Source organism: Podarcis muralis, chromosome 12, assembly GCF_964188315.1.
Source record: "Podarcis muralis chromosome 12, rPodMur119.hap1.1, whole genome shotgun sequence".
Taxonomy (NCBI): Eukaryota; Metazoa; Chordata; class Lepidosauria; order Squamata; family Lacertidae; genus Podarcis; species Podarcis muralis.
In genome coordinates this window covers 57,631,070-57,653,754 of record NC_135666.1, presented here as the reverse complement: position 1 = coordinate 57,653,754, position 22,685 = coordinate 57,631,070, and the positions used below count along the sequence as shown (strand labels likewise).

At 46.9% G+C, this 22,685-nt stretch overlaps 1 protein-coding gene across 4 annotated transcripts in view; it reads left to right on the top strand.

The window, feature by feature from the left end:
* Positions 1-400: 400 nt before the first annotated feature.
* Positions 401-22,685, top strand: part of ELMO1 (engulfment and cell motility 1) — a 318,949-nt gene continuing 296,664 nt past the window's right edge. Inside the window, exon 1 of one of the 4 annotated variants that reach the window (XM_077916521.1) lies at positions 401-915. The gene's annotated coding sequence lies outside the window, so the exon portion shown is untranslated. Of the gene's footprint in view, positions 916-1,577; positions 1,638-22,685 lie in introns of those variants that run through there. The other 3 variants (XM_077916522.1, XM_077916518.1, XM_077916520.1) reach the window with 3 other exon arrangements.

Sequence of the window (22,685 nt, the reverse complement as noted above, 5' to 3'; positions counted from 1 at the left end):
CGCCTGCGCCTTTCACGAACAGCTTAACGTGTAGTAAAACAGCAGCTGAGGCTTTTCACAGCATGGTGATAAACACCCATCACTTGCTACGAGGGGCAAAGCACGCCTTGCAAAGCTCAACTACAGCGATGGCTGGTTGCAAACAAATTTGAAATTGGAGGTATATAAATACAAATCCCCTCGGGGTCCCTTCCATGTCCACAATTCTATATATGCTACGTAATGTGCTCACTGCCGCCCTCGCTTGCTAAGGATCCGCGCTGCTGCTGAGCTGCGCTTGCACGCTCCTCCAAAATGCAAGTGTTATCTTGGGTCAATCCCACGTAAGCGCAGCGAGTGTTTTGGGCAGTCGCTGTCCGCAAATCCCCCCCAGCCACCCTCCAAAGTCTAATGGGAAGCTGCTCCTGCCTTCGCCACACTCTTCCGGCTTGCAGAAGCATTTTTCAGCAAAACACACTCAAAAGGGCTCGTTGCTTTGTTTTTATTTTTTAAGGTGCCTTCCAAGACAGAGCGCCCAGCCGAACCGTTACGCGCCGCTCTCTTTTCGCCCAGGCCTGGCAAGTTGCGCAAAGCCCGCAAAGCCCTCGGCACTTCGAAGGAACATGCCTTTAGGATCGCGGCGGATCAGCGATTTAAATCCGTGAAGACCGAAGGCGGATGCATGGCGAAAAGCAGCAGCAGCAGCAGCAGCAACTCTCCGTCTCCAAAGAAACGATGAGTTTTTAAGAGATCCTCTTGGGGGGGAGGCTTCTTTGCAGATGCAAATCGCGTCTCCGGCCAGCAGGAGGAAGGAAGAGGAAGTGCGAGCGGCGGCGGCGAGGCTTCTGTGCGGGGTGTGCTGCGCGCGTTGGAGTCTGATGATGGGATAGAAAGAGAAAGAGAGAGGCGCAAAGAGAAGCACCCAAACAAGCCGCGGTAAGAGGCCAACTTCCCCGGGCGCAGGAGGCGCTGCCCGGTGGAGACCCCGCCGAGCGCGGCGCCCTCCAGCCTCTGCGGCAGCGCAGCCAACTTCCTCCTCCGCTCCGGGATCCCCGGGCTGCGGGCTGCTTGCTGGGCTCCACGGCTAGGATTGCGGGCAGGGCGGGGGGGGGGGGGGCTGGCAAGATTGCACGCGCTCCTCCGGGGACGGGAGCTTGCTCGGGGGGGGGGGGTTGCCTTGGACGGGGAGGTGCAGCTGCGGGTTTCTTTTGCTGCCGTCCGCTCGGGAGCAAGTCCCGCGGAGTTGGCTGGGGTGGGTGGCGGGGGTGGACCCTTCTCCCCGCCGTGGGGACCTGACGCGCTCTACCTTGCGCTGCAGGGGCTGGGGAAGGCGCGCGTGGGAAATGCGGCCCCTCTGCCGGGGGGGGGGTGGGGAGAGGCAGGGGAGCTGATCCTGCAAAGAAGTGGGCGCGGGGTGGGTGGCCGCCCGCAGGGAAGACTTAAAGAGGAGAGGAAGGGGGCGCCCGGAGAGCTGCAGAGTTGCGCGGGGTGCGGTGGCGGCTCCTCTCCCTGGGATGGGTGGCCGCAGGTGGCCTCCCCTTCCTCCTTTCTGGCACGCCTGGGGCGGGGGCGGGCGGCTGCTCCGGAGCTGCCGTTTGTCCCCGGGGAGGACGATGGAGGCGTCCGCGCAGCAGCCAAACAGGAGAGGAGGGGGAAAGGTGCGTGCTGTTTGGGGGATCTGTTCCGTCTGGGCGAGAGACCCGGGCAGCGCCTGGAGACAGGCGCCCGAGGGCGAGGAAGGGGGGGGGGAGGAAGGAGGACGTTGCTGCAGTTGGGGAGGAAGCGCCCCCCCCCGGGTGCTCGCTCCGCAGCCGCTGCCCGCGCGTGGGGCGCTTGCCGGGGTCGGGGGTGGGTGGGCGGGCGCGCAAGGGGGAGGAAGGCGCAGCGCGCGCGCCTCCGGGGGGCGGCGTTGCCCTAGATAAGCGGCTTGGGGGCTGCTCTCTCCCCCCTCTTCCCCCTTCGCACCAGCTCTTCTTCCTCCTCTCGACCCTTCCACCAGCCAGTCGCTCCAGGGGCTTTCCCCTTTGGCGCGCCTCTGCACCTGACTTCCCCGGCCCGCACGTGTGAAACGACCCCGGCCTGATGCGGGTCAAGACAAAAACCGCGTTACCAGGCTAGCTAGAAACGGGAGAGCGGGGTGCCGCTAAGTTGTGGGGTTAGGAAATAGCTCAGGGACAGGCTCTTGGGATATGGCACCCCAAGCGAGGACAAAATTCTGGGGGCCCCCACTAAATATTTTTTTATTTTGACGCACATTCCTTCTGGTGCATTTGCTTTTTGAATTCATCTTCTCAGTAGGTTCCTGCATTAAATATTTTATTTTATTTTGCACCCCCTTGGCTTGGCGCCCTGGGGCATAGCTGTCAACTTTTCCCTTCTCTTGCGAGGAATCCTATTTGGAATAAGGGAATTTCCCTTAAAAAAAGGGGAAAGTTGACAGCTATGCCCTGGGGGGGGGGGTATGGACTACCTGCACTGCCTTAAACCTGATGCTGGCACCTCACCTGCCCGTACAAAGGAGGGATATTTTATAAAGCAGACAATTTATGTAAGAGAAAGGTAGCCGAAGGCATTTTGATGCCTAAGGGAGATTTGCAAGCGGGTGGATAAGGAGCTGAGCACTTGACCCCCGTTACCTTATTTCTTGTCAACTGAGTCTTGCCCAGGTAAGCCCAGCCCTGTGTATAAACGTTGGTGGTGCTTGATTTTTACGCCGCTTACAGGCCAGAATGGCTTCCAAGTGGCTTGCAAGCATGACATCAGTTATAAAATCCATACATGTTTAGAATTAACGCACAAAACAATTTCAGCAAAATGTTTAAAATGCCCAGGTTTAAAATAAACAGTAAAACACACATATATGAGAGAGAGCTTTTTACTTGGAAGCAAGCCCCATTGAACACAGTGGAATTTACAATGCAACCCTCAATGGGAGCAAGCATCATGCGTTGATTCCTCTGTATCATTAATTAAAAGCTTCCCGCTCCACCTTCTGAAAATCTCCTGCTCCTTCAAAAGAGGCTGCCTTTCCCCCGTTGCTGCTCTGTCTGCTTTCAATAGCCTTCCAAAACACTTGCTTGGTGCCAACTTCTGTTTTCTTTCCTGTGAAGCTTTTGGGCCAGGCCCCTTGTGCCCATCCATTCTCCCCCTGCCCCAAGTATTATTTGAATTTCACTGCTAGCTGCTTGGCCCAGGGCCCTGCCCTTTGGTATGCTCTAAAGTGTACTCTGCACACCATATAAAAAAATCTCCAGTTTACTATATATATATACTATCTTGATTATGATGGAAAGTTCAATAAGTTCATGAACTGCATGTGACACCCATCTTTCAGCGAATAAAGAGAAATGTCACTTACTCAATCACAACAAAAATTTGCAAATAATAATATAGTTTTATTCTGCTGCAGCCGGGCTCTGTATGGAATTGAGTGATTGGGCAGCGAGAGGCAGGTGAAAGGTACCAGCAGAAATTCGTGCAAGAGCTGGCATTGAAAACAGAAATCAGTTGCATTCATCTAGTTGAGTTTGCAGTACCAGCAATTTTTCTGACTAAAAAGCTAAACTTTCATTCCAGGGCATGACTCCCTCCAAAGAGAGTTTTGATAACCACAGTTTTTTATCAGTTACAGGGTTTTGTGCTATATATTTTTAAATTAAGTTGCTTTTGCGCTTCTATGGTTTTTTGTGTATTTAAAACATCTGAAGTACGCAATTTAAAGGTATAGTCTGGGTAAAGTTAAACACTTCACACCCCCCCCCCCCATTTTTTAGTGAGAGAGATTAAAGGATATGCTGAACTCATACACTGAACTCAATTACTCTTTGGCTGGATATTGTCCTGTGAGTGTATCAGAACTTCACCCACAATTGTAATTATTTTTCTTTATTTCTTTTCCACTACTGTAAAGGGGGGGGGGGGGAGAAGAAGAGTCCCAAAACATCACTTGTATTTTCTAGTGCTGTCTACTGAAACCATTTGAATTTCTCTTCTTCCATTTATGTGGGGTTTTTTTGTAATCAGCAAGTTCTGACTAGGCCATATTGTTGGGGAATGGCCTGTTCAACTAAAATTTAAAAGGACCTTCTAGGCTGATTTGTGCATTTTGAAATATTGAATGGACCGAGCCAGCAGTTGCATGGGTGGGCTCTGTAAATGTATAGAGGAATAATTTGGTTTTTCGTCACCTGGTATCTGTAAGTATTTTTCTATTTCGACATGCTATATGTGCACACGTCGCTTTATCACCTAGGGCGAATCCATACTAATAATTTGCTGTTTCTTACAAGTATTAAGATACTCTCCTTCCATAGGATAACGATGTCTGACTTTAAGTTGCTACTCATAAATTATTTCATGGCAACTAATTAGGGCAGCGAGATCTTTGAACCTTCCAGGAGCAGCCGGCCCCGTGCTGTCAGCATCAAGCAGAATGAAGAGTGAGGTTTGTCACAGGCAGATTTCTGCCCCTTCCACTTCCATGATATCATGCTAAGCAGGAAGAATGTGCTCAGAGTCTCTTTTCAATTCTGTAAAATTCACAGAACGACCTACAGAAAGCAGATATTGTAGACAGCCTAGTTTCATTTTACTGCCATAGATGTCGACCATCTACAGCCTCTTTATTCCCAGGGATTTCTGTTCCAGTCAATAAAATTGCCCTGGAGCAAGGGGCTTGCGCACTCTCGCTTGTGATGCATCCATACCTTCTGGTGGTGCATGTAATGTGCCTCTCTCCTCGTAAGGGAGGCATTTCTGGCCGCCTCCTCAGTTTATCAGGGTGCACTTTTTCCCCTGGGTGTCTAGTGGTAGAAGGAAACTACCTAGACGGTTGGTTTCTTCTTGAGACAACGGTGCATGTAACAGCACTTCCTCACAGGGCTCTTTCTGTGGCAAACTTCTGTGTGCTTGTGTGGCGCCGCTCCACCCTTCCTTCCGCCTTTTGTTTGCTGAAATCTCCTGGATTGTGCAGTTTGAGCTCTTGCCGTGAGGGCTTCGGCTATTTTCTTTTGCTTTTAGGATGTGATCTCATGCTTTCCATGCCGGCAATCAAGTGATCCACTGCCCCCCCTCCCTTTGCCCTGACATTCTCAAAGGAACCCATAAGCAACGTTAGGTCTGCATTTGAAGAGCGAAGGCCCTTGTAGGCCGCTGCACACTTACCTGAGAGTAGGTCCCATTGAACTGGGTGGGACTTCTTTCAGGGGAGCTGGGTGTAGGATTGCATCGCAGAGGGACATGGTGTTCCGGCACTGCTTTGAAAATCAGGATGTCCTTTGTCTTTGGTGGGCCTTTGAAGTTACTGAATGAGAAAGACGGCTAAAATAAAGGAACATCTGGAGGCCCTGCTGCCTCCCAGCTTTGGGTAATTAAGACCATTCCACCAAGACCTTCTAAAATAGCCCTTCGCTAATAGGCTGTACATGTTGCTATTCCTTTGATAAGACTTTTCGGAGCAGCCTGCCCAGCTATACTCAAAGCTGGTTTGCGTTTCGAAGTAAATGTATTCCTGAACTTGCTTATGCCAAAGAGTTTGAGGTAAATAACAGCATGTGGAACAAACATGATGGATAGTTTGCGGTCCTCAAAATACTTGCTGTCTATAAAGGTCATTATAGATGAATGAAAGTTATTGAACGTTTTGGGGAGAACCATGTGCTTTGCTGCAGAGACGCATCGTCGTGCTTTGCGAATGTCACCTTGCAGGTTGGAACATAATAAGGCTCTTTCCTTACACCAGGAAAGGACCGTTGCCCCAAGTATTGCCCCAAGTCTTGTCTGCACTGGAAATATCTCAACATTTTTGGACCCCCAGGCCAGCCTTTCGCTGAAGGGCACATTTGGCAGCTGACCTTTTTGTTTGTTACCATATCTTTGTATGGCGATTGTATTGTTGCTGCAACTCACCATAGGTCGAGAGAGGTCAGGTGGTGAACCATTAATCGCAGTGGTTCTCAAACTTGGATCTCTGGCCGTTGTTCGACCACAACTCCCATCATCCCTGACCACTTGTCCTGCTAGCTAGGGATCATGGGAGTTGTAGTCCAACAATGGCCAGAAGCTCAAGTTTGAGAACCAACCCACCACTTGGAGACCCGTGGCCTTTTCGAGATCTTGTGTCACAAGTACTGTAGAGGTCTTTCCTGGCCCTGTTAGCCGGTATCTTTCAATTGCAAATGCCGAGGTTTAACATAGGAACTCTGTGCACTGAGCTAAAGGCTCTATTTTCCTATAAAGTCTTTTTAAAAGAATCATCTGGTCTTGTAATTGTTGAAAGATTTTGTTTTCAACAGCTTTGCATAAAACTGAAGTAACAATCATTAAACCGTTATTGCCTTTTTGGCATTACCTTCCATTTTAGTTTCTTAAAAACTGTAAAACACTTTTATGCTTCTCCGGTTGTCTTTTTTCTTTCCTTTCCTACCTGACCCGTTTATTATGGCCATAACCCGTTTATTAGGACCAGTTCATAGAATCAGCGGAGCCTAAAGCAGCCATAACACAGGTATCTGAAGAAGTGTGCATGCACACGAAAGCTCATACCAAGAACTAACTTAGTTGGTCTTTAAGGTGCTACTGGAAGGAATTTTTTTTATAACACAGCTAAGCAGGTCTGGAGTTGGTCTGTGCCTGGATGGGAGACGGGCACACAAGGCTGAGGAGGTAGACAGCTCATGGGTAGAGCACATGTTTTGCATGCAGAAAACCAATTCCTGTCTTTTCCAGTTAAAGAATCAGATAATTTGAAAGACCTCTTCCTGAGACCCTGGAGAATGCCTGTTGGGCTTGGTTGGGAAAAAAAATAGCTGTATGCAGGTATGTGACCACTTCCTATGAGGGTAATTTGGTCTGGGCCATGTCGCACCATGCTTTGAAGGCCCTCTGAAGCTTTCCGTGACATTGGAGACAAGGCTCCAGTCTGCAGGAAGAACCAGGTCTTATCTGTGGTGACCATTCAAAATCTGTGAATCCCTGAGTTGATTTCCCACAACAAACTCCTTGAATAAAAACAGCGTGTCTTAGAAGGGGCTATGCAAAGCCCTTTTCTGACACAGTTTTCTGCATCCTAGGAGAGTTTCCTGACTCCATGTAATGGGTGAGCATTCAGACATGCAGCCCCATACTTCAGCATTGAGTGGTGCAGTTCAGGAATAATGAGGATATTATTTACATAAACCAGCTCCCATCATTGTCTGTTGCCTTCAGTTGAGAGTGTGTGGAGCAGATTGGCTAATGGCGGCCAACTTTCTCCCAAAGCCTCTTACCAAATTGTTGCAAATTGCTGCTTTGAACGTTTCTGTCCTTTGCAATTCCATGTTTCTTTTATTTGGTCCCGGAAGCTCTTCATTCCTTCCCTTCTGTGACCCTATTATAGTTTGACGTTGGTTGTTGAGGAGCAAGTTGCTCCTTGTTGTAAACTGGCACGGTTGAAGAAAATTGATAAGTTTGTGTCCTTTTAAGTAGAAAAAAGTATGTCAATTATAAGATAGTATTTTCCTAAATCCTGGTTGTCTGACAGCAGGTTACAGGAAATCTCACTTCCACCTTAGGAGGCCATTCACCAGTTCACTTGCAGAATGTTTAGCAAAGGAAGGAAAAGTTCAGTATGAATCGGGAACCATGCCTAGAGGACAAGACATTTAGCGTCTTTCAGCCTATTTTTGTTACTTTTTTTATGAGAGCTGATTAATTAATGTTGTGCCTGACCTTTTAAGAGTAAAAATGCAGCACTTCCATTACAATAGATTTAGATTTGTGTAGCTATAAGAACATTCCCTGTACTGAATATGCTTTTAAAAAAGAAGACGAATTTGTGGCAAAAAGGGAAATGTTATGTGTGCACTATTAAAGTACTAAAGATTTCTGTTTAGTTTCCCCTTTACTTTCTGCTTCTGGAAGTCGCCCGCCTGCCCCCCGCCTTCCTGCCCATTTTAAGTCATCTGAGCAATAAACTTTTAAGACCTGGAATATTGGTAGAAATCAAATGCAATATAATACTATGTATTGCACCGCTTGAGGATACCAACTCTGTTCATATCACAGCCCTGGGTTTAAAAGGCAAGCGAATTTACTGCAAAGCTGTAACTTTATCCTCTATTTAGTTCTCTGTGGTAGCTTGCTACCAGGGTGCCGCTATATTTGTAAAGTCCATTTTGAAAGTGTTAAAAGTGTGATTTATTGATATGCTGGCATCTTTAAAGTTGAACCACCGCGCTTTTGAATAGGAAGTGAAACAGGAAAAGAAATGTACTGCGGAAGCAGTTTCCAAATATTTTGTTCTGGTTTCTATTAATAAAATTTATTTTGTGCCTGTTTGCTAGTTTGAGACACAATTTCTACTTCTTTTTTCATTTTTATGCTGTAAACCTCCCTGGGATCAATGAATAAAGGGTGGTGTAAAAATTTAATATAGCTTGGTGAAAAATCTTCCGTTTAAAAGTTCACCACAATCCAGAACTGAATCTTTAACTTCTATTTGAGATGCCTTCATGTCTCCTACCACATTCTTTCAAATGTGAACTAAGGCTGCCATCTCATACATGCTTACAGTGAACTGGCTCCCACTGAACTCAGTGGGTTACTTCTGAGTAGATATTCATACCTGTAAACAGAGAATTATTTTTGTTTCAGCTCAGGGGTGGTGAACCTGTGACTCCAGGTATTCTGGAGCAGGGGTCAGCAACCTTTTTCAGTCGTGGGCCGGTCCACCGTCTCTCAGACCTTGTGGGGGGTGGACTATTTTTTTTGGGGGGGTGGGATGAACGAATTCCTATGCCCCACAAATAACCCAGAGATGCATTTTAAATAAAAGCACACCTGCTACTCATGTAAAACCGCGCTGATTCCCAGATCATCCGCGATCCGGATTTGGAAGGTGATTGGGCCGGATCCGGCCCCCGGGCCTTAGGTTGCCTACCCATGTTCTGAAGCAGCGGTTCTCAACCTGCGGGTCCCCAGATGTTGTTGGACTACAACTCCCATCATCCCTGAGCTCTGGCCTTGCTAGCTAGGGGTGATGGGAGTTGTAGTTCAACAACATCTGGGGACCCACAGGTTGAGGAAGGCTGTGAAGAGTCTGGTCTCCATCTTCTGTTGTCCTCAGTCAGCCAAGCCAATGGCTACGGATGATGGACAGCATTAGAAACTCAGCCATAGAATTTCATCACCAAATGGCACCTTAAATTCAGGTGACAGTCACCACAAAAGGGTGCTCTTTTGTGATGGAGTTCTGTTATTATTAATACTGTATTATTATATTTATTAATTTCATTTCTATACCTCTTTAGATGTTAAAGAACTAATCTTAAAGTAGTTTGCAATGTGTTAAAACATGAAATAAAACAAATGACAATATTTCAGATCTTTCTCTAAGTGACATATTGCTTTCCTGGCATCCAGAGATCTCCACTTGGTCGGAGTTGGACCTGCGCCAGTTGCAAAATGCGCTTGGCGCCTGGCTAATTTCTAACGCTGCCTGGGAGTATAGTTCCAGTGGCAGCTGGAGGGCTATAGATCCCCATCCTTGGTTTAGTGCATTCCTTTCATTAATGCAGCCTTCACTAGTCTGGACACCCTCCAGATAACTTGGGCCACAGTCCCAGCCAGTGAGTCCTACTTTATAATGTATTGCTCTATAATTTTTATATCACTCTGGGATCCATGCTATTCAGTAAATAGAAGCTAGTTTTGAATCCCAGTTCAGCTGTAGAGCTTACAGTCAAAGCTTATAAAACACTTCAAAATTATTATTAATACTGCTGCTGGGTTAGCTCAGTCAGTGGAGCATGAGACTCTTAATCTCAGGGCTGTGGCTTCAAGTCCCACATTGGGCAAAAGATTCCTTCACTGCAGGGGGTTGGACTAGATGACCCTTGTGGTCCCTTCCAGTTCTAGGATTTTATTATGATTCTTTTTAAAAGAGGTGTGGGGAGACAATGCTTCACACAGATCAATCCCCCCCCCTTCTCGCTTCTACTCTCCCTCTGCCACACAGGGTAGTAGTAGTAGTAGTAGTAGTACAGTGGTGCCTCGCAAGACGAAAAGAATCCGTTCCGCGATTCTCTTCGTCTAGCGGTTTTTTCGTCTTGTGAAGCAAGCCCATTGACAGCTTAGCGGATTAGTGCTACAGCTGTCTAGCGGCTTTTCGCGATCAGCTGTTAAGCGGGCTATCAGCGGAACAGCTGATAGGCGGCTTAGCGGCTTAGGAAAAGGGGGGGAGCAAAAAAAACCCGCGGGGACGCGCAAGATTTTTTCGTCTTGCGAAGCAACCCCATAGGGAAATTCGTTTTGCATTTTTCCGTCTTGCGAGGCGTTCGTCTTGCGGGGCACCACTGTAATAATAATAATAATAATAATAATAATAATAATAATAATAATAATAATAATAATAATAATATTTTCACCTGTTGTCCCTCTGCCACGTAGTGAGCTGTTCTCCCACAGAAGCTGACCTCTGTAGGAAAAAAGCTCTGGGCTGTGCAGCTGGGGAGGCAAACTCTGCATGGGTACCAGGCACTGATAACTAATTCCAGCTTCTTTACTGGAAATATGAAAAAAGCCTAGTGGGCACTTAACTAATTTAATGCAAGTAGTTCATTTTGGCATGAATGTGTAGGATGCTGCGTTCTAGCTATTGCATCATTGCTCGACTATATTTTGTGTCTCGATTGCAATGCGTAGGAGTCCCCCTTGTGTACTCGCAAACAAGACAGGAATTTAAAAATACAATTTTTGTCTGGAGTGAACTGCACAGCCCTTAAAATATGACAAAGCCCCTGTCCGAAAGTCTTGCCATCTTAATACCGTCAAAATAAGACGGAAGTGGAAGGAGGACAGAAAAAAGATGTATGGAAAGTAAATAAAACATGCACCCTATATGAAGCATGTTGGAAATCACCTTTAAGGCATTTTTTAATAAAAAAGATAAGATGGGATATAAATATTTTAACAGAAATAATTTTTTGGGAAGTGAAAATAAACTAAAGCTGGCGAGCGCATTGGAGGAAAACACACAAAAAATGATAAATTGTGAAGGAATGTTAAATAGACAGTTATACACAGGGCCTCCCCCCCCCCCCCCAGCCAGAACTCACCGGACCTCAACTCTGGCACCTTTCAGGTGGAAAACAAGGGAGAAATTCATGGTGAGGTCCAACACCTCTTTTTCTAGAAAAGTAGCACGGGTTATATAAAGGGACTCCTAACAAATTAGGTCCAGTTGTGGCCGACTCTGGGGTTGCGGCGCTCATCGCTTTATTGGCCGAGGGAGCCGGCGTAAAGCTTCGGGTCATGTGGCCAGCATGACTAAGCCGCTTCTGGCAAACCAGAGCAGCGCACGGAAACGCCGTTTACCTTCCCGACGGAGCAGTACCTATTTATCTACTTGTACTTTGACGTGCTTTCAAACTGCTAGGTTGGCAGGAGCCGGGACCTAGCAATGGGAGCTCACACCGTCGCGGGGATTCGAACTGCCGACCTTCTGATCGGCAAGTCCTAAACCACAGCGCCACCTGCGTCCCAGCACGGGCTATATAGTTCTTGACTATAAATGAGCTATAAAGGGACGCGGGTGGCGCTGTGGGTAAAAGCCTCAGCGCCTAGGGCTTGCCGATCGAAAGGTCGGCGGTTCGAATCCCCACGGCGGGGTGCGCTCCCGTTGCTCGGTCCCAGCGCCTGCCAACCTAGCAGTTCGAAAGCACCTGCGGGTGCAAGTAGATAAATAGGGACTGTTTACTGGCGGGAAGGTAAACGGCGTTTCCGTGTGTGGCTCTGGCTCGCCAGAGCAGTGATGTCACGCTGGCCACGTGACCCGGAAGTGTCTCCGGACAGCGCTGGCCCCCGGCCTCTTGAGTGAGATGGGCGCACAACCCTAGAGTCGGACACGACTGGCCCGTACGGGCAGGGGTACCTTTACCTTTACCTTTATAAATGAGCTGTGCGAGATCCCAGGGATTCCAGGCACTTACCCAGAGTTCGTTTTTTCCTTTTGGAAAGGAGACACAGGTGGCTTTAGGATATATTGTTTATTTACACATCTGTACCACCTGAGCCTACCAGGAGGTCCTGCTTCTCCGGTAGCCACAGCCTCAGATTCCAGCCGAAATCAAGGCAGGCTTCCTCTCTCTGTGTTTCAGAGATTTTGCATCCAACTTATAGCACACAACTCTTGCCTTTTTGTCTTTCTGTCAGTTGAGGGAGAAAAGCCCACCCATTCGCTCTCTGGCACAGAGCCACTTCCTTTGTTCCCTTAGCGACCCTTAGTGGGCCATTACCAGGCCGGCCTGGCTATTCCAGCAATTGAATCCATGCGGGATCCAGGAATTAGAAAGGGGGATCAGGCATACAGCCCACCCACTCCTCAAACGCATAACAGTTATTTAGTTAAGGCACAGGTGTCTAATATATTCTGAAATAAGCTGCTGCCTTTAGAGCAGCCCATGTTAGAAATGTTGATTTTATGTACCTGCTTCTCCCGTGAGTGGATGGAGGCAGCCTGAGCTGAAAGGCGCGTCGCTCTGAGCACTGTCGCATACATGCGTTGCATTCTCATGGCGTCCTTTCACTCTTGTTACCAAGAACAGACGACTTGTGCGTCCCTTTTCATAGCAACAGCCATGATTTCAGATGGCAACTGAAGCCCAATAAAAGCTTAACTGCTGAAACAGTTCATCCCAAAAGGCCTCCTATTTTTTTTAACGAGCTCGCAGCCCCAAATATAAAACCGTTTAGCCTCATTATTCTAAAGATTGGATTTAGCATAGACCCAGATAGCCAGTGTGTGAGTTGGGCCAGGGATAAGGCAACACGATCTTTATCCCCTGTTAGTACATAAATCGCACAGAGGGTATTTTGTTCCGTTTTGTTTGGAGTTAAGCGGTATATAAACATTATTAAATAAATGAATACATAACTCACTTGGTTTTACATATCTCACTACCACACAGTGGCATTTATTCCTAAGTTTTCTTGTTGCAAGAGAAAGCCCATACTGCCTTTACCCTATGTGTGAGGCAGGTAATTAAATCCACTAATTGCATGTTAAGCACACTCTTCTGTAAATCATTGAAGGCTTGCAATGTCTTGACTCCATCTTGTACCCAGCTGGACCCAGCAGAGTGAAGTCTTTCAATGGATCTTGGATCTCTGCTATCCCTGATTGGTGCTCGCATACGGAAGCATTGTTTTCCAGTTTTGATTTTGGATCTAATGCGCAAAGGCCACTTGTAATAAATGTGCCAAAACCATTAACAAAGATTAAAATGCAAAAGGCCTAATTGAAGCAATCCCTTACGGTTACGTAATGTGGGCAGCAGTGGCGTAGCGTGGGTTGTCAGCACCCGGGGCAAGGCAAGTAATTTGTGCCCCCTAACCCGTGGATTTGCACCCCAACCCGTGAATTTGCGCCCCCTAACCCTAACCCCCAGATGTTGCGCCCGGTGCGGCCGGCCCCCCCTGCACCCCCCACGCTACGCCACTGGTGGGCAGCAGTCAGAATTAAGCATGAAGTCCCTCAGTCTTGGTGCGCTTAACTTTGTTGGGTCACCTAAAACTTAAACTAATAGGAAATGGCATCCCCCCCCAAAAAAACCCAGTTCTGCCCTCTGTTTACTCATAAATCTGTCATTATTCCTCTTGTCCCTCCCTTCATCTTGGCTTGTTCTGATTCTGAGTATTCCTCAGCCATAACCATTTACAATTTGCAAAAAATCATGTAGAAGAATGGGTGGGCATACTTGTGGGATCAGTGCCCCCCCTCCGGTAGAATCCTGAGGTTTAGCGCTTGCTCCAAGTGCAAAATAGTGGCTTGGTGTGGGTTAAACTTACAGTTTAAGGAGTATGGCGCCTCTGAGTGATCTCTGCCCAGGAACTTTTCCCCAGTATCAGTCCTCTTGGCGCAGTGGGACAGTGCATCTGGCAGTTGACCAGAAGGTTGGTGGTTCAAGCCCATCCGGGGACAGCTGTGGGCAAGATTCCTGCATTGCAGTGGGTCAGACTAGATGACCCTCTGGGTCCCTTCCAACTTTGCAATTCTTTGCGTCGATGCAGTAAAATGCATTTGTGGGTCCTCTCAACTTTTCTTTGTGTAAGCAGCCTAGTTGTTGGGTTAGGGGGGCAGTTGCTGTTGTTGCTACACCATTGGGAGTAAGAACTCTTTGGTGATCAGCCACAGATCTCCTCGATCTGCCTGTGATCCTGCCGGCAAACCCATACACCTACAGTAAACAGTTGCCCAATGCTTCCTGTTACGTACAGTTCAGCTTGCATTCGCTTCGGATTGTGGCCAGCTTTAACCACTTGAGCTGATGGATGGAGCAGAAGAAGGAAGTCAAGGCAGATAAAGTTAGAATTGGGGGGGTGGGAGTCTGGAGTGCAGCCGGGCTGGCAGGTTGCAGGATGAAGGGGCCACAGGGCATGGAAGGGAAAGTCAGAAACGAGTTTGCAAGGGCTGATAGTAGGAAGAGCAGCGACATGGAGCATGGAGCAAGTTGCTACAAGATGTGTGAGGTTCTGGCATTTGCTCTGACCATTGATATAAGATGGGTTTTCAGGATACAAACAGGGAAGAAACAACAGGCAGAAATGCCATTTCAGGTTTCTAACACTGCATTTCCTTGTCCCTGGGTACGAAAAGCCAAATTTGCAAAATGCTTACGCCATCAAATCCAAGCTCACATTTGTTTCAAATCTTTAAATAGCAAATAGCACAAATGATAATTAGGAACCTCTCATCTTCCCACCCCTGCAAGGTTAATTATGATATCGGTCTGCAATATTTTGCTGGCACCCGTCTGTCTCGGGAGACAAGGGAGGAGTGCAGCTTTGGGGGTGATGTCAAAATGTAGGTATTGTGAAAACTGAACATCTCCTGCGCTCTTCTGCTTCATTTGGTGCATGCAGCTTGTTTGGCCGATGATGCTGATTGGTGCATGTCTACTCAGAAGTAAACCCTTTTCGGTCTGAAGGGATTTACTCCCAGGTAATTTTGTGTTGGATCCACAACGGAAGCCTTCATTTGAGAGAGCTAGTGAGCAAGAAAATGGAGGGGTGGAGACAAACTTGTTTTTGAAATACAGTTGTACCTCGGGTTAAGTACTTAATTCATTCCGGAGGTCCGTTCTTAACCTGAAACTGTTCTTAACCTGAAGCACCACTTTAGCTAATGGGGTCTCCCGCTGCTGCTGCGCCACCGGAGCACGATTTCTGTTCTCATCCTGAAGCAAAGTTCTTAACCCGAGGTGCTATTTCTGGGTTAGCGGAGTCTGTAACCTGAAGCATATGTAACCCGAGGTACCACTGTAATTGCAAATTGCCCTCTTGAAGGAATGATGTTCTGTCTGAGGGCTTTGGAAACATTTTCAATCCTATTCATCTATAGAAGAGCTTTCCAAACTGTTCATGTTGGTGACACACTTTTTAGACATGCATCATTTTGTGACGTGGTAACTCAGTTCTGGGACACGGGTGGCGCTGTGGGTTAAACCACAGAGCCTAGGACTTGCCGATCAGAAGGTTGGCGGTTCCAATCCCCGTGACGGGGTGAGCTCCCGTTGCTTGGTCCCTGCTCCTGCCAACCTAGCAATGTGAAAGCATGTCAAAGTGCAAGTAGATAAATAGGTACTGCTCTGGCGGGAAGCTAAACGGCATTTCTGTGCGCTGCTCTGGTTCTCCAGAAGCGGCTTAGTCATGCTAGCCACATGACCCGGAAAAACTGTCTGTGAACAAACGCTGGCTCCCTCGGCCAATAAAGTGAGATGAGCACCGCAACCCCAGAGTCGTCCATGACTGGACCTAATGGTTAGGGGTCCCTTTACCTTTTTAACTCAGTTCTGCATCATTTCCCAACACAGTTGTTCAGTTTTACTAGCAAACCAGAGGTTAAACTAACGCCTTTCCAAACCCTGGGAATGCGGGGAGCATTTGTGCGATACCACTACACACTGCAGCCGACACATGAATGTGTCACAACACAGAGTTTGGGAAGCTCTGATATACAGGGACAGCAAGGAACATGTTAAAATAATGAATTCACTGTGAAATGAGAACTGTTTCCTCTAGTCCAGGGGTCAGCAAACTTTTTCAGCAGGGGGCCGGTCCATTGTCCCTCAGACCTTGTGGGGGGCCGGACTATATTTTGGAAAGAAAAAAAAATGAACGAATTCTTATGTCCCACAAACAACCCAGAGATGCATTTTAAATAAAAGGACATGTTCTACTCATGTAAAAACACGCTGATTCCCGGACCGTCCGCAGGCCAGATTTAGAAGGCGATTAGGCCGGATCCGGCCCCCGGTTCTTAGTTTGCCTACCCATGCTCTAGTTCTTCTGGAATGCTTTATATGATATTCTTTTTTGAAAAAATAATCACTGGGCAGTATTAGTGACCCATATCACCAAGTTGCTTTGAAGAGCTGAATATATAGGGCTTTTTTCCTGTGGTTACTCAACAGTACACAGTACTGGGCCTTTTCTCTCTCCAAATGTTAAAAGTGCGGCACTTCATAGTGAGTACCGGTACCTTTTTAATCCTTAACCCCCCCCCCCCAAAACAGCACTCTGAGTATACAACTTGAAATGTGCTTTATGCACTGAAGTGATCACATAAAATACTGCTTATAAGAATTAAAGAAATAACAGCAAACTTTGTTTCTGTCTTGTTGACCCTGGCTGATATTGACTACCCTTTTTCGTTCTTCTTACTGTTGAAAGCTTTTCTATCCTGCTTTTGTCCAGTCCTACTCAGTCCTGTTTGCAAGCCAGGCAAAACCCTGGTCTAGCGCCTGGTTCTCCAAACTTGGGTCTCCAGCTGTTTTCGGACTACAACTCCCATCATCCCTGACCACTGGTCCTGCTAGCTAGGGATGATGGGAGTTGTAGTCCAAAAACAGCTGGAGAGCCAAGTTTGGGAAAGCCTGACCCGGTGATACCTTCTCCTCTGCCCTCTTCTTCGCCTGTGTGACGGGAGGAGGAGTTGAGAAGCTTTCGGCTGTGTTTGTGTTGCCATTTGCTCCAGATCCGACGCATTCCTGCTGCTGGTTTTTGAAGCAAAGTACACATGAGGCTTGTCAAAATTTATACGTATCCTGCAGCTTCCTGAGAAATACTGCTGCTTGGTGCATTTTTCCTCATGCACAGACGACTGCTTCATTGAATAGGAGTTTAGCACGGGGAAGCAAATCGAGTAATGCCATCTGGTGAAGATGTCACCACTGGTGTCGAACTCAGAACGCAAGGGAGAAACGTGCTAAGAGGAAGGCACGCTTGGCAAATCCACACCGTGATCAACTTTGCCCAGGAACTAATGTCCCCATTGTGGAAGGATGTGTGGGTCCAGAATTGGCCTCCACAGTCACTTACGGACTCATTGTTAAAACCGTGCTTATGGAAGACAATCTTACTCGGCTACGAGTGATCACCAAACAAGAAGAAGAAGTAAAAAAGTGATGAAACACGGGTGGGGTGGGGTGAACTTGCTACATTTTTAAAGCTACTAATTGCACTGATGGCCAAATTTGGCCCTCCAGCTGTTTTGGGACTACAGTTCCCATCATCCCTGACCACTGGTCCTGTTAGCTAGGCATGATGGGAGTTGTAGTCCCAAAATAGCTGGAGGGCCAAGTTTGCTGCGAGAAGCCAAGTTCCAGGGAACCAGGCAAAGGGCCTTCTCGGTGGTGGCACCCGCCCTGTGGAACGCCCTCCCACCACATGTCAAAGAGAAAAACAACTACCAAACTTTTAGAAGACATCTGAAGGCAGCCCTGTTTAGGGAAGCGTTTAATGTTTAATAGGTTATTGTACTTTACTGTTTTGTTGGAAGCTGCCCAGAGTGGCTGGGGAAACCCAGCCAGATGGGTGGGGTATAAATAATAAATTATTATTATTATTATTATTATTAGCCATCACTGTAATGTGTACATAGCCTTCGCATTTGCTTTCAGTTAGCAGGAACTCTTTGGAACTCTGGATCTTGTCTGGTTTTCAAGCCTTCCCCATCGCAGCGAGGACCATTTGTTAGTGAGTCTGAGAGTTGCCTTATGCACCAGCGAGATTTTTTGGTCCGCAGGTACATAATTTGGGAAAGTCGTGGTGGCAGTTGTGAGCAGTGCATCCCTACGTGCATTTACTCAGATGCAAGGCCCGCTGTGTCTTGCTTCCAGGTACATGCGCATAGGATTGAGGCGTAAGAGAGGCTGTGCTTTGTGCGTGCAAAAAGTCCCCCAGAATTGGGTCTGGATGCAATAAATGTTCCGTCAGAGCAGGGGGTGGGAGGCAGGATTTTTGATCCTGAGAGCCACATTCTCACACGGGGAATTTTAAGGGAGGGGCCTGCATGACAGCGATGGGTCAACATTTGGCCCCTGGGTGCAAGATTCCCCACCCCTGAACTACCGCAGCTGGAATAACAGAAAAACGTGTTTCAGACAGTCACAGTCTCTCCATCTGACCTGCCCCACAGGGTGCCTGTGAAGATAAAAATGGAGAAAAAAATGAATAGGCTGCCCTGAGGACTTTGGAGGAAAGGCAGAATAAGAACATGATAAATAGAACTAGGTCGGTCCTCAAATCCGGGACAAGCTGCTCCTGACTCTTGTGTTTTCTTAACTTTAATTCTGTCCATTGCTTGATGTTTCCAGAAGCAGAAATTTCTTCCTTTGACTCCCCTGTAACTTAACTCACTGCTTATTGTAGTGTCTGTCCAATTCAGCAGAAAATTTGCCCTTCATCTTACTTTAAGTCAAGATAACCTTTTTCTTCGGCATCTAAAAATTTATATTCCTCTTGCTACCATTTCAGGGTGTGTGTCCCCCCCCCCCCCCCGATGACACTTGTGGTAACTTGTACTGAATATAAAAATGGAATGTGGTTTATAATCTAAGGGCATAACTTGACATGGGTTTTGAATTCCAGTGTAATACTTTTCACAGATATTCATGAATATTTCCTATGCACCTTGCAGCTAAATGGACAGTTGAGGAGGCAGAGAAGAGAGCTTGACTAGAGAAACGAGGAAGGGATAAGGGACAATTAACTGGCAGTGGAAAGTGAAGAAAAATGTGAGAATTGTAGTTCAGTGAAGAGATAAAACTGTGTAGTTGGGTCATAATTAGTTCTGTTTCCTATTGCAAGCTGTTATCTCTGATGCTGGTTAAGCAGCTAAGTGTTTTAACCTTATTCTCCCTTTTTATCCCTTATTTTGATTTCTGGATTGTAAGGCCCTAGGGGCGGGGATCTCTCATCTTACTCTTTACAAATAAATACCAATAATATTGTACGTGTTGATGATGAACCACTTAACTCTGCATTGAGGGAAGGAATTCGGCTCTGGTGGGGAAGCCTGTTCCTCAATTGTTAACCACTGCTAAGAGGTTTTGTTAGCCAAATTGCTGATAAGGCATTATCTTGGCTCTTTAAGTATTTGCCCAGGCTGCCATTGAACACTAGCTGCATTAGTCTGCTTAATATGATGTTCAAGAGAAATTAATACTGTTCGGCAAGCAGATTTTGAACCATTTGCTACTGAAGTAACAATATTATGTAGGGATATGCAGGCTTCTATTCTTATTACTGAAATGTTTGCATAATACAAGATGCTTTTCAGTAGTCTTGACAAAAACACTCATTATCTCTTTGCTGCTGACAGTAGCTTTTGTTGTATTACTATCTGAAGGCATGCAGGATTATGCCGTGAATGAAACATGAGCAGCTCTAAGTATTGGCCCGAAGTATTGTTTAATGAGTGATAGTTACAGGAGAAATGCTGCCTTCTCTAGCTCTGAAAGTTGCACACCAGCGGACTTCAATGTCCCAGGGAAGCAGCAGGTATTAATGGCCCGACGTGAATTTTGCTGCCGCAGTTTTGAGTTTTAGAAGTCAGCTTCCGATGTTTCCAACACGAAAACCCATCATTTTGCTTCAAGGTGTTTCAGGCTATGAAGCAGGTTAAGCGGAAGGGTAGTTCGTTCTTGGTGGAAGAAGCCAAAAGGAAACCTGGCCTGCAGGACGGAGGACCCACTAAGCCGAAGGCTTGGAGAACCAAGTGTTGTGACTTTTCAGGTGATTGACCAATCTGGCTTCTGTAGCCACAGGCAGGAGAAACCAGAGGCTTACTGAACCCCTGGAAAGCTGTTTTCAGTTAGTGGGTTCCTCCTTGTGTAGGCTTGTGGTAGCAGCTAGCGGAAGGTGGGGCGGGTGAAATTGGTTAGATTCTGCGTCTGCCTGGGAAACACTGAAGCGGTTTCTCTAGATCATTCTTACTAACGTGCTCCATAACGTTTCCTCTGCTTTGAGCTGAGTCATGCGGACTTTGTCGAGGATTCCAGAGCCAAGCTGTCTTTCAAGCATCACAATGGCTCTTCGCAACGGGGGCTCTGTTTAGGTACCTGAAGGTCTGTGTTGTCAGAGTAGAACTACGCTACTGCAAGCTTAGCACACAGACTGCACAACAGGGTCCTGGGGCATTTGATTAGACTCCAGCTGTGACCACTAGGAGATCTCTGGGTGCCAGACTGGTGACTGACATCGCCATCTGACTGGCACCTCCAGCTTCCTTAAGCAGGTAAGCAGAAGAGCATATTTATTGCATTTATATGTGCCACCTTTCCCACCCCCAATGTGTACATAGTTATCCTCCCCCCATTAATCCGCACAACAACCCTCTGAGGTATGTTAAGAGGCTATGACTGGCTCAAGGTCTATGATTCTATAAGAAGAGTTTAGATTTGATCTCCCGCCTTATCACTACCTGAAGGAGTCTCAAAGCGGTTAACAATCTCCTTTCCCGTCCTTCCCCACAACAAACACTCTGTGAGGTGAGTGGGGCTGAGAGACTTCAGAGAAGTGGGACTAGCCCAAGGTCACCCAGCAGCTGCATGTGGAGGAGCGGAGACGCGAACCCGGTTCCCCAGATTACGAGTCTACCACTCTTAACCACTACACCACACTATAACTAGATTGGACTGGTCCAACTGGACTCTTCTGAATGTAAATTACCGTATTTTTCTGTGTATTGGACGAGATTTTTTGACTCAAAAATCACGTCAAAAACGGGTCGTCCAATGCACGGATAGTATGGCGGGGCAGGGGGGAGTGCCGCATCACCAGCCATTCGGTTGGCGGGAGCGCGCCTTCCCCGATGCCGCAGCAAGCGGGGAGCGATCTCGTTTCCCCTGTATAGCGGCGTTGGGGGAGATTGCGTTCCTGCAAACTGGGTGGATGGAGGGAGCGCACATTCACCCGATGTCGCTGCGCACGAGAAAAGATCCAGGGTGTGTCTCTTGCCCGCAGCTGTGTGGGAGGAGAGGCTCAACAACTTTGGGCCATCTTCCCTCATTTTCTGAAAATTTAGTCCCCCAAAATGAGGGAGGGGGTGTCTTATACAAGGAAGCGTCTTATAGACGGGAAAGTACGGTAACCCCAGTTTTATCATTGTTTTGCTTCCCAACTTCCCCACAGCAAGCCAGTGTTGCTTGTGCGTGAGAGTGGCCTTATAGTGAACGTTAGTGCACAGATGGTTTTATGTGAAAGCGCAGGAACAAAACAGAATGCAGCGCATAGTCTGTTTTTAGAGCCGCTAGATGCATGTAGTGGTGCAGGGCACATGGCAGTGGAGTGCGCAGAATTGCTGGAGCCAGTTTTGAGGGGGTATGAGATTAAACTACAGTGAAACCTTGGTTCTTGAATGGCTTAGTTGACAAACAAATTGGCTCCCGAATGCTGAAAACCCGGAAGTGTTCTGGTTTTTGAACGTTTTTCAGAAGCTGAACGTCCGATGTGGCTGTTGGCTATTGTTTCTGGGGTGTCTGCGCCAATCAGAAGCCGCGCCTTGGTTTTCGAACGTTTTGGAAGTTGAGCGGACTTCCGGAATGGATTACGTTCGAGAACCAAGGTACCACTGTATATGACTTGTCATATCCCTATAATTCTCTGAGCCAACAAAACAACAGAGATCCAGTGTATTGTAGCAGGTAAGAAAATCCCTCGTTCAAGTATCACCTTGGCTTCGAAGGCCAGGGCTGGGCGAAACATCAATATATCTTCCAAAACTGATTTGAAGTCCGTATCATGATATTGGTTTCATAATTTTTGACCTGGCAATATATTGTGAATCGTGTGTGTGCTATGCAAAAATCATAATGGGAAAAACCGTGACGCCGACCAATGCCTCTACATAGCTCCTTCCTTAATTCAGACATTGTGATGTATCAATATATCACAATGTTTATCTGGTGACATATCACGATGTTGGAAACCAGCCCTAATGAAGGCTGCAGGCAGCTTTGGGCAAGTTGCTATTGCTTGGCCATCCGTCTGTAATATGTGGATAAGAGTGACCTGTCTTATTGGATTGTTGAAAGGGTTAATGAGAGAATGAATCCAAAGCAGTTTGAACTCTAAAGCAATATACAAATGCTAAGCGTTATGGAAGTCTTTAATGAATTGTGCGTACAAAGGGCAAAGGCGAATTTCTGTCTTTTAAACTGTGCACCATCCATTTTAAATAATGGGGTGCGCAGGAGGAGAGGCTATAAACACCCTTTTATGCCCATGAGAAAGAAATTGGATTAATAAGCTTTTTGGCACTTCATTTCATATTGCTTTACTTGAAAAATAATTACAGAGATTGCTGATAAATTGAGATAATGGAAATTTCTGTATGCAGTCTGCCGTTTTCCCAGCATCAGGGTCTATAAAATATCAGGAACTTAATA